Source organism: Haemaphysalis longicornis, unplaced genomic scaffold (assembly GCF_048455015.1).
Source record: "Haemaphysalis longicornis isolate Haplotype H1 unplaced genomic scaffold, Haemaphysalis longicornis Haplotype H1 scaffold_4, whole genome shotgun sequence".
Classification (NCBI taxonomy): Eukaryota; Metazoa; Arthropoda; class Arachnida; order Ixodida; family Ixodidae; genus Haemaphysalis; species Haemaphysalis longicornis.
Genome location: NW_027526361.1, coordinates 84,283,428 through 84,295,622, shown reverse-complemented (window position 1 = coordinate 84,295,622; position 12,195 = coordinate 84,283,428). Strand labels below are relative to the sequence as shown.

General features: G+C 47.5%; 1 long non-coding RNA gene across 1 annotated transcript in view; it reads left to right on the top strand.

The window, feature by feature from the left end:
- Positions 1–4,272: 4,272 nt before the first annotated feature.
- The window catches only part of LOC144180416 (uncharacterized), a 244,510-nt gene continuing 236,587 nt past the window's right edge, over positions 4,273–12,195 (top strand). Inside the window, exon 1 of the long non-coding RNA XR_013324409.1 lies at positions 4,273–4,818. This is a non-coding gene — a long non-coding RNA (uncharacterized LOC144180416). The remainder of the gene's footprint in view (positions 4,819–12,195) is intronic.

Sequence of the window (12,195 nt, the reverse complement as noted above, 5' to 3'; positions counted from 1 at the left end):
TGTTGCCCACTTCCGCGGGTCGAAGCCACAACCCCCATCACACCATGAGTGCCTTGTTGCCAGGACACACTAACCAACGACTCGTACTGTAAGAGCCAGACGCAAAAAGCAAAACCAGCGGACAGGATTGGCGCGTCGCTTCGCCCCACCAATGCCTAAACCGTCATTAGGGTATAGGAGATATTTGCATGTTCATTAAATGCACCTCCTTCTATTCTTTTCCACTCATCGTTGTCGATTCCGGCTCAGCCTTTTCGCAAGCAAGCACGTGAGCTTGTGGCTGCCGTAAGAGATCAAGCTTGCCACCCTAATGCCGTCATGGCAAGCTTCGCCGGAACTGCGAATTGGTGCTGACAGCCACTAGGCAGGCCTCTTATCGTTCCTTCGTCTCCCGTGGGTCGCTTTGGGTGCATTGGCTTTCCGTCTGGCGCAAGGGCCACTATTACTCCCACTGACCTGGTGCTTATTCGACACTTGGGTCCCCAGAGAGATGTCCCCCCGCCATTGGCTTCGTCCACGACCCCCCTCGAAACTCGTTGATTACGAGACTGGTTGCTTAGCTCGAGAGGCAAGCGAGCGGGACACGCTCAGGCCTCGCATTGACTCCACGATGCTCTCATAGGGACGAAGCCCTTCCGCTCCGCCCATACTCATCTTGCCGGTGTTTGTGCGGTCGCCGCCGGGCTGGATATGTGTTCCGGTTGGTAAGCAGCAGTTTCGCAAGAAGCAGTGGCTTGCTGAGTCAGGGCGCAGTCTAAGCCCGTATCCCCTCGTATGACCCATTTCTGAAATCAATATCTTGCGGGGCTTGTTCTACCGTCGCCAGTGCCTGCGCTTCTTCCCTAATTTATATTCAGTTTGCGTGTATTTACAATATATATATTTTCGTTTCTCGCCGATTGCTTCCAATCTTGACTTTGTTTGTATATTCTGTATTTGCATTTTTGTTTCAATCTTCTTCCGATTATCTCCGTTTTGAACCATGCCTATATAGGAATGTATTTCTCTTGGTATCGGTTTTTTGCTGTGACAGCTGCATTCAAGCACCTCGTAACAGAATTCACACCTAAAAGGCTGCTTCCAGCTCCTTGGTGCCTTTCGGGCTGGGGTAACCGATTTCGTCATTTTGACCTAACACATGTTGTCTCGGAAATTAAATGGTTAAACGTACATCGCCGAACTACAATAAATCTTTTCCAAACCAAATAATATTCAAGTTTTAGACTTCTCACCAAAGGCGGGTAACCACCCCCACTGCAATTCTATTTTCCAGCTAACGGATATTTCCCGTTGGCTACGATGTTCCGGAACTTTCGTTGTCGTTCACCCACGCTCTTGTTATGCAAGACAGTATATGACCTAGTTGAAATTCTAATGCTATTGTGAGAGTAATCTCATTAAGCTTGCATTACGCTTTCCGGCTGGAAGCGCCTTGGAGTCATTGGAATTCTAGAAAAACAAGTGCTAGGAACATTTCATGCATTTGATTGTGAATTTATTCGCTCTCTCTTCTGTGGCGTAATGAAAGTTCACATTATACAGTTTAACTTCTTTTATGCGGGCTGCAAATCAACTGTTCAAATAGTTTTACTATTCAATGTTTTTTTTTCTCCTGCGTTGTAATAATATCCGCGCAACCATTGCTCGGCCATATCCCCGCCTCCCCTTTGCCCGAGAAAAAAAAGGGCGCAGAAATTCTGACCGGCATTCTTTCTGAGATAATATAAATAGTTTTTAAAAACGTAATAAATTACAAACAACAAACACTGATAAGCGGTTTAAAGCTTCAGAGACTCTTCTAGCATGCTGTTTTACTTCACATCACGTCAAATTTTCCCACGAATTTAATCTAATCAGTAATCCCTGCTTGCTCAATGTGCCCCCAGTTTTCCTTACGTATCCAACCAAAAATAGTTAGTAAAAGTAAAGATTCGCTGCCGCCTGTTACAAAAAGCACGGACAGCTTTTCCACCATACAACTTAAGAGACCGCACAGAAAAGGTATCAGATGCGAGTCTTCAACTTCACAACCATAACTGTCAGAATTTTTATTTTATTGTTTTATTTATTACACCTCGAATTCCCCAGTACCGGGTGTTACATGAGGGCTGGGCTGTGGTGCAGATTTCTATCGATGTGGGTTTTGAACAGAATGGGTGTTGAGTGGTGCACGACGTCGGGTGAAGATCATTCCAATCCTTTGCTGTTAAACAAAACACGAGCGAAGGTGGGCAGTTGTGCGGGCATTGCGCAGGATAAACGGTGTTGAGGTGGCTAGTTCGAGAAGAGACTGGATGTGCGGGCATTATACTGAATGCGTCAGACAATGAATGAAAGAATTTGTGAAAAAGAATTAGTCTAGCGGCCTTGCGTTGCAATTCCAGGTTGTGAAGTTGGGCTCGATTTCTCAGATTTCAGATTGCGCCACTTCACTTTAGAAATTTATAATTTATAGTCCTAGTATCTATGGAACTACAACAACGCAATTTGTGCTCATTATAATCCTAAACTAAAACGTTCACGCACCCAGCAAGGAACCCACTGAGGACATATCTCTGATTATCTCATTTATTAATGACCGCTTAAAAGGCTTAATTTTAATATCTCCGTTCCGTCCCACCGTGAAGTGCACATTCCCTACGCACGAAATATTTCAAGCTGCAAACGCCGTTACAAGACAGTTGCAACAAATCAAAGCCCCTTTATAAAGAGAAAGATAAAAAAAAAACACCAACCTTCTTCCTATGCAACCTGAGCCGAAGCGAAAGTCCGACATCCAACCTGCTTCGACCGTACCGAAATGGCGCAATCTGATAACCTTTGGCTTCATAACAGGGGGAACCCGGCACGATTCCGACCACGCGAGGCTTTTTTAAAGGCGCTGAGCGCTTCGGTTGGGATTAAAGAACAAAAGTTGACTAGGGATATTGTTGAATCCATGTAGGAGTTTACCTGCTTTCAACCCGTACAGGGTGGTGGGAATATAGTGGGGGAGAATAGGATTGAGTAGAGAAAGGCAAGGAAAGGTAAAAAAAGGATTGCTTCAGTGCACCGCTCCCGAACGCAATTCACGTGGTACAGTCTGGCGTCGTGCTACATCCGGGAGATGGAACTTGACAAGAGATATGAATCGCGGAGGCGAGGCTGCGATGCGAAGTGCTGCCCAAGGTGGTTCCGAACATTAGAAGTTTGCTAGAGTTTAAGGCGCTTGATGTGCCTTTGTGGTGTGCCCTGCCAATGTGTAAAGTTGTATTTTCTGCAGTGCGTTTTCTTTGTCCTAATTCCCAAGTAACAAAAAATTCCACGAGCGCATACCCACTTACAAAGATGGGCTAAGATTGGCCCACAAAAAAAAGCTCCAATGTTCGCCGTAATCGTGACAACACTTGCTCAGAACGAAAAAGACACTTCATAGCGTACGCCCTTCGTTCGTTCGTCCTCGTGTCGTGGCGCGCATGCGCTCGGTGGCGTAGAACAGCTATCACGCTCAGCAGCGTCTAAAGGACACCCTGCTTGGGAGAGGTCACCGCGGCCACCGCATTCTCTAGAAGCCATCATGAATAATTGGAGACATGGCTACAAATGTGCTACTCTTTCCCGAGATGACTTGCAGATTTTGCCACCGCCGCCCCGGGTGGATGACGAAGAGCTGGTGGAAGGCTACAATGCCGAGGATGACTTTGCATCCACCACTGAACGCGAAGAAGACGACGGCCTCTTTAATGCGCACGACGACGATTCCTGGCACCGCAACCACACAAATAAACAATGATGCCGAACCTTAACTCTGTGTCCGGCAATGCTCACCTTCACCAGCTTCACCATTCAAGTCTTGCGCGTGAGTGCACGCTTCCCTGAATTTTTTTTTTTGGTACGGGTGCCATCAGTGAGGCCAGAAAAAGCTTCAATGCAATATTAATAAAGAAACCAATTTGATGAGAAATTCTGACTAGGTGGTCTAAATTCCAGTGATCCAACGAACAACTTGAATCTCGGGCGCTATTACAGAAAGCCCGAGTTCTGCCTACTCCCAATTTTTTAGCTGCTTTGGTTATGAAAGTGGTGATAGCGAAGCATCCGATACACCTCGAGCGAAACCGGCGTAAGCGATGGCAGCACGCCTGGCATATTCGGCGCGCCGTGGTGGGGCCGCTTACGTTGATGAAGTACGGCATGGGATATCATCCGCATGCAGCGACATCTGAAATCGAGCTGCAATACTCACTCCCTAGAATAAATTAGATAACTCCAATACTGCTTTGAAATCCCTAGCCTGGCTTGGCCACACCCGGCGTGGCGCGGTCCCTTTTTCTCGGTGTTCTGTTCTTACACTGAATTATGTTCGCTACGCCATTTATGGGTAGACCCTGCGCAAGCACAAACCAAGTAAGCAAGGCGTTTTACTGTAGCGAACGGAATGCGCCCTGCTCGCGACCATCAAATATGGCATTTGTTTGCGGTTTGGCTGAGTGCGCACGGCGGGTGGTTATCAGTAATCGCCCAATTCAGCGTGTCGAGAGCGTGGTTAAGCATTGGCGAGTGCATTTTAGACGTTCCATTTGTGTAATTTGTCATCGACTGTGTTTTCGAGATGTATGAAGAACGCTCCCGTGAGAAAATGTCGTCTTCTTGGCCGCTCCTATCGCCTCTGACAAGAGTGAACCCCAGAGTGAACCGAATACACCCATGGCACCATTGGCTCACGGTGTCCTGCGGACTTCATTTTTGTTTGGTGATAAGTTGTTTTCGCTGCTAGTGGACATCAAATGACGACTTCGGGGCAACGACGCTACGCCAGCCACAAACTCGACGCCATGGGTGAGTATGGCTCCCGTCGCTACGCCACGCCCACAAATGGGCTGTGTTTTTTTGATTAACATGAAAACAGGGAGAAAACTCGGGAATGGTTTTGTACGGCCGAGTTGAACTCGTGACGGCCGTGGCGGCCACTGCTTCTGTGTGGTTTATTGTTAATGCTGGCCGTAGCAGGCATATTTCTACCCCGACAGATTATTCAAACAGAGGAGGAATTCGAGGTTGTTTTTTATCTCTACAAAGGTACTCTGCATTAGCTGTGCTGTCTACTGGCGACCGACCCCCGTTTGCTACAACTTCGAGGCGGCTTTCGCTTGATGACCGCCGAGGAGCAAGTTTTGTGTGCGCTGCGGATTTACGATACGGGCAGCTTCCACGAAAGTGTTGGTAGCGACCGCACCATCGATCGCCACCAGTCGACAGTCAGCCGGTGTGTGCGCAATAGGATCACTGGAGACGTGTGTACTTCCCAGACCTCGCCGGACAAGGCTTCCGCAGGGTCTACCGCACGTCTACCAGTCTTCAGCCTGAGTGTGCGCTTCAGTTATCGCTACTCGTAAAACAATCACGAACGAGGCGTTCCATGACCGTGCGTTTCATTTATCGTCAGCGCATCCAAGAAGTTGCGCGTCACACATTTTTTATGTAAACGTAAGGGGCAGGATACTTTATACGAATATATGCATATACAATCAACGGCGACAATCTATTATCAGAGGCGATCTCTGCGCATTTCAACAGGTTTTGTGCAGCGCCACCGCCATATAATACAAGCAGAGCATTGAAAGCGAGTAAAGGGGAGAGCTAGGCATTATAGTAACCGCGTGACGCCAGAGGGAGGGTAAGCGGGAGTGGGAAGAGGGCGAAAGAAGAGAGGGGATTGAGGAGATTGGAATCAATAGAAAAAAATCCACTGCAGGGAGCTTCGTCGAACGAGAGCGGTGAAGGGCAGAAGGAAATACAGCAGACAAATATGAAAAGTTGTTGTTGTTGCTATTCCTTCCTTCGTACTACGTGCCCACTTGGGGGATTGCCCACAACTGAAAGCTTTGAGGAGCTAATGTGCGGGGTTGGCAAAATTCACCCCACTGTGAATTTTAAAAGTAGAAGTAAAAGAACAGTGCGTACCGCGTGACACCTGAACGTGATGGTACGGTAGTAGGACAGGTGCACACCAGCTTCGCAGAACCCCGATTCTAGGGAGGCTGTGGTGTAAGCCAGCCAGTCTTCTTGCTGACGTAGGTTATTAAGAAACGAAAGAGAAAAAACTGATTCAAACACCCTAGAGCAGAAAAGAAGCTAGTTAAAGTAATTCGTGCCGAAAGACAAGAAAATGAAAGCCATGGCAAAGGCGAAACTACAATGTATCAGTAAAAACGTTGCTAATAATAAGTATCGCCGAGCTTTAGCCTCTAAAGCACGTAAGCAGATTTCAGTGCACTAAGAAAATTTTGTACCAAAAGTAGACGAAGGGTTTTGATACCGCAAGAACGAGCAGTAATTAGTTTGAATCTGACGTATTTCCATCACCCGCTTTCTTTTAATGTCAGTCGGCCTTAGTCACGTGAAGCAATGTCTGCCACCGACGGCAGAAATGGGCACAAACTGGTTCTTCCCTAAATAAAGAACTAAATGAACTTCGTTGTGAAATGCAGATTTATTAAGGTAAAAGCGCAGTAAAATAAGGTTAGTTGGATATTCTTGCCCCCAGTAGCCACCACTGCAACAGGGCAGCGGGAGAACGCCATGAAAAATGCGCCACGCCCTAGTCTCGCTTCCTGCAGAGCCCTTCCCTCGACCGCTGACGTCACCTCAATAATCAGCAAATAGCATGAGTCGCACGTTTAAAGTACTTGAACTCAGCCTCGAAATATCATCATGTTACGTGGGCGTCGCTTGAGCTTGTGTCTCTAGAGTTCAGCTCAATCTCGGGCCCTTTGGAATAGCACCTCTGCAGTATACGGGTAACTGCGCCCTGGGAGCCGCGCGACGCACTCGAGCGGCCACCCATTCGTTGTCGCTGGTTCAATTGCGTCAGTAACCTGATTCTTCTGACGTAAAGCTAAAAGCTCGGTGACAGGCGAAGAAGAACATGCACCCTCGCGCGTCTCTTTCTTTCCCAAGTATGTCAATGTCGGCAGGAGCTGTTCTCATTAGGAAAGACGGTAATAACCCGGAAGTACGAGGGCAGCGGCGTACCTCTTCGTCATCCGCCATTAATTGGTCCAAGTTCCAGGCCAGCTCGACGAAGCTTCTTTGACCATAAATCAAAGCTATCTCCATCTAGACGCGCAGTAGCGAAGCCTCTAATGGGGCTTTGTTAATCTCAGTGGTGGCAGCCCCATTTGCAATCTTTGATAACACACTTCCAGGAACGTCATCCTCCAACGACCGACAGAAAGCAGACCACAAAGTGTTGACTGCTTCCACAAAGCGACGTGGCTACGGGCAGAGGTTGCCATTTAGCCTGCAGGGCTGATCGGATTTGTACAACGCCTCTAAGACAGAACGAAAGCTTCAAAGTTGTATCGTCGCCTGCTACGTCTCTCCATAAAATGGTTGCCAGATTTTCATTTACTGTAGGGGTGTTCTGGAATCTCAACCAATTTCATAAGTGAAAAGCACGACGTTCATTTCAAACATTTTTGCTCAAGTTCCTGGCATCGTGACGTCATTCGAGTACATCGTTCTTATGTTGTAAGCTTTGATTCCTGAAGAGAGCTTCCTTAGTTTAGTGACGTTACTAGGACATATGGTAATTTGATGGTGGAGTGTGTTCGTTTCGGGTAAAGGTTGCAAACCAATGCCAGGTACGTCAAGCTTGAAGGTAATGAGACGAGCTCTTGGAGTCAAGCAAAGATAAACGAAAGGGGTTAATAAAAAGGCAAATCAAGGAAATCGGCGGTCTTTTTATTTGTTGAGATATTTGTGACCTTGCAGGTGCGTGTCCATGAAGGGTAAACAAAGGAAGCAAAGAGAAAAAGAAAGAAAAAAAGGTGTAAAGAAAGACAAAGGCAGAGAGGGGGACAAAGCGGGAGATAGAGAGCCTACTCCGGTTGCATCAACAAAAAGACCCTGTCAGGTAAAAAGGCACAAAAACAAAAGACAAGTAAAGAAATATTATTATTACAGCAAAGCCTTCTATGCCGCTGAAAAACATTCAGGCTAATTTAGCACCGTTATGTCTGCGTTCATGCAGCACAAAAATCTACTTTAGGCAACTTTGCCTCCATCCGCGCTGGCTTAAAATTTTGCACTTGTCTGAATAACAAAACAGCACGTTCAAGTAAAGCAGAAAGCGAGAAAGTACCCTATGAATCCATCAACTTTCAGGCGCTGAATTTTTATTCACTGAAGTTTTTTCACTGAAGTGAACTTTCGAAAACATTACATGGATTTTGTTTTTAATTAATTTCAGCTATACGTCACGTCTACACTGCTTTCGTAGCGCCAAGTATGCTCTGGCTAAGTGGCGCTGGATTCTTATTTTGGAACGCGCAGAGGCTTGTTTATGTAGATTGTATGTCACGGGCCACACACAGGCCCTATGGGATGAAAAAAGTGCACATGCCAGAATCGCGCAGGTTGAGTTGCGCTTAGCTGGGCGTGACACTCATCCGTTGGACGCCGCCTATATCCGCATAAGGGTGTGTTAGAAAGCTGATGCATCGTCTGGCTCGGCCTCGCCTCGCCTCGTCTTTCTCTGCTGCTTCATTTACGATCTTTCTTGGGAGTTACACGACCGCGCCGGGGTTTGCGTGCATACATGAATGTGCATGAACACCAGTTCTATCCTCCGGGATGGCTGTCATAGCCTGCACTGGACAAGTTTTCTTAGTTTATTTGAAGGGAAGCCTAATGATTGCGTTATTGGGAAGATGTCAGTTAACAGAAGTGTCTTAAACTGGTACCGGGGAAGCTCAGTGCTCGTTGCTGGAACCCCAGCTGTTGTCTTAGACGCTATTTATACGTTTGCGGTCCTCAGTAGCGTTAAGACTCATGCGCTAAAGCTCACTTAATGGCAATAGAAATGAGGTGGTGTTTTCGTTTTCTTGTTTCAAGGCTCAGTTCGCTTGCTCGATCCTAGCGTTTTCTAGGGTTGCCTGTGTACAAGGGAAAATTTCAGCAGTTCTGGTCAGCGTAGATGATTTCTGCACCTTTGCCCGTCTGCGACCTTCACAGAGAAATGTAAGGCGTTTCATCTGTTGCAGTCTCACTTGCGCTTGCAAGATGCGAAGCCGATGTCTGTAAAGCTGCTTGTATGAGAACAAGAATACCCTGAAGCGAGGCAGGCCCAAGATTGATTACACTGCAGTGAGATTAGCCATTCATAAGCTTGTGAACACGTGAAGTCCCGTTTGCTGTATTCGAACTAGTTGTATGTATATTTTACAGTAAACGCGGTAAATTCAGGACTGACAATAAAAACAGACAACGCAAGCGCTCGTCGTGTATCGATTCTCAGTCTCATTTTTGGTTTTTACGGCCGCATGAACGCTTTAAATTGCCCAAATCTCCTTCCGGTTACAGTTAGCTCTTGTGAGAAAGCGGGAAGTGCATAAGAAATTAGAATTAGTGCCCTCGCAAGGGCCAATCTACTGTATCGTAAAGGGAGGGGGGTTTGGGTGATGCCTGGGGTCACGAGAGAGCAAAAACCCTACAACGCAGAACGGCAAAGTTAGAGCCGATGGCTATGTCGCATTAGGTTTCTAAAGCAACTGGTAGTCGCCTGTTTTATTTAGAACACGAGCCATGCATGTAACACCCCCCTTCACCCCCAGAAGTCGCTCAACGAGTGAGGACGACGGCCCGCTTGAACGCGCTGTTCCGCGCTTTTACGTTCCACCGCTCGCGGTGACCGTGGCTCTACTCAGGGCCACCGCGGTTCGCTCTCCAATGTTGTTAATATATTGGGCCTGCGGGACGCCCCCTGACATTCCTTCACTCAGCGAATAAAAAAATGGCGCAGTATGCACTAGTGGTGCAAGGCTGGAGAAACAGCGGAGGCGGGGGCAACCTAGCTTCTTCCGATTTTGCTAAGTTTTGCTAGGTTTCGCAAGGGTTTGCTAAAGCTGGTTTAAGTGCTGAGGAGTGAGGCCAAGTTTAGCCGGATTTTACAAGGCCGTTTCCGTCGGTCCCCCAACTAATAGCGGACAGCAGGGGGGAAAAATCTTGGTCCACCGATAGCTGCGCCGTTTCTCCAGTTTTGCACCACTAGTACAGGCTGCACCAATTTTAACGTTGTTTTTTTGCGTTTTAGTAGCCCAAAAAGGACTATTACCTTAAAATGGTATAGCAAGGGGTTCGCATACTCATATGCACCTTGTGCTCACACTCGAGCATGCGCGAAAGCTGGCTTCACTATATAACACCCTATCTGCAGTGGTGCACCCTGTACAGGCAGCGGAGCTTCGTGTTCGTATTTTTTTGCTCACGCCACCGGAATAAGCTCCAGCTTAAGCAGCTCCGCTGTTAAAACGCCGTGGCCACAGCAGCGACCTTTCAAGAAGTGCTTGTTACCTGTCAAATACGCTGTCCTTTTTGGTAACAAAGTGGGAAGACCATGCTCACGTTAAGACTGCAGGTGTACAGACTGTTCTGTTCACCCGCATCACTTTCCCTTTCGCCTTCCACTTTAAGTCTTGCTCACCCACTTCGCTATGTCCTTGGCATCTCCCGGTGTTGTTCATGCGACGCCAACCGACCTTTTCGGGGATCCCCAGTGTCCGCCAGCGGCCGCTGTCTCTCCTTTCGGCTGCAGACCCAATTATGGTCGGCCCCAACGCGAGCAGGGGAGCACACGGCCACAGCAATACGGCGTGAGTCAGCCATAAATTAGATCGCTCCGCCAACCGGCTTCCCCTGTGATATAGGAAGGGGGGACTTGTTACCCTTGGGACCACGAGGACGCAGCTAGCTACCCGCCTTGACGCCACACGGTGCGTGTGTGGTCGGCCCACTGGGGAAAGACGTGGCCGCCTGCGAATGAGACGCGATTGCCCCGCAGATGTCCAGACAGACACGTTTTCAGACAGCCAGGCAGGTTTAAGGGACAGCTTTGTTCATCCAGGCAGCGGGGAGTGCGGTTCCAGCCATCGTCCTCCACGCAAGCATTCACGTTGTACGGCTCTCTGTTTAGCCCTATATGCAGGCACGCGGTCCACAACCGTAGTAGCGAACCCTCCCCGCTGTGTTTTATTTCTTCCGGTCAAACTTCTTCATGTTGCATTTCGAGTTTTTTTTACCAACCAAAATATTTGCGAACAAAAGTGAAGCCACTTTAAGTGATTGTGAAATACCGGAGAGAAATAGAGAGTAAGGGGGAATTGATTGATGATGGATATATATGAATGTCCGTCGTGGTCAAGAGATTGTCAGGGCAGCGACGGCCATTAGTACTAATGAGAAGTACAAGGAGCGGCGGGCAGAAGGCAGATTTAAAAAATAACGGCTTCATCGAGAACGTGGGCTTCTACTAAAAGGTCTCCATGAGTTGCTGGAGACTGGAAAGGGCGTTTCCCGACTAAGCGATTTTGACTTTTCTATGCCGCTTGATAGTGGGATGGGCAGCAGGGCAGCATAAAGCAGCATACCGGGTTCCACTTTTATACCCTAGTCATCATCATCATCATCATCACAGCCTATCTACGCCCACTACAGGGCAAAAGACTCTACCATTATTCTCTAAATACCCCGGTGCTGTGCTAACTGCGAGCGATTTATCCCCGCAAACTTCTTGATCTCATCTGCCCATCTAACTTTCTGCCGCCCCCTGCAACGCGTGCCTTCTCTAGGGATCCACTCAGTTACCCTTAATGACCAACGGTTATCATGCCTTTGCATTACATGCCCTGCACCCGTCCATTTCTTTTTCTTATTTTCTACTAATATGTCCTTAACACGCGTTTGTTCTCTGACCCACACCACTCCCTTCTTGTCCCTTAATGTTACACCTATCACCTTCCGTTCCATAGCGCGCTGAGTCATCCTCAATTTAAGCTGAAGTTATATCCTAGTACTGTTTGTAAAAATAGCCTTCAAAAATATCGCGAAATGCTTACGTCACGTGGTTGCTTCTTCTGTTTTTCTGTTTTTATCTTAAAAAATGCGCTTACCAATCTACTTGCATTCAGCGCAGTATACTCGCACGAGTTTTAGCCTGCTTGTTTCTACTAAAATCTTGCAGAGAAGGCAACAACTTTCAAATCTGGTGTTAAATATTTCAATGCCTAGCCCTGGGCCTGAACAAAGGAAACAAAATAAGGTTTCTAGTACCACCGAATATAATTTGTTGATAGTGTCGCGAGGCAAAACTTTATTCGTTAACGTCTCTTCTATTATGCTTAGATCAAGCACGGAAGCTCCAAAACAGGTAGCACG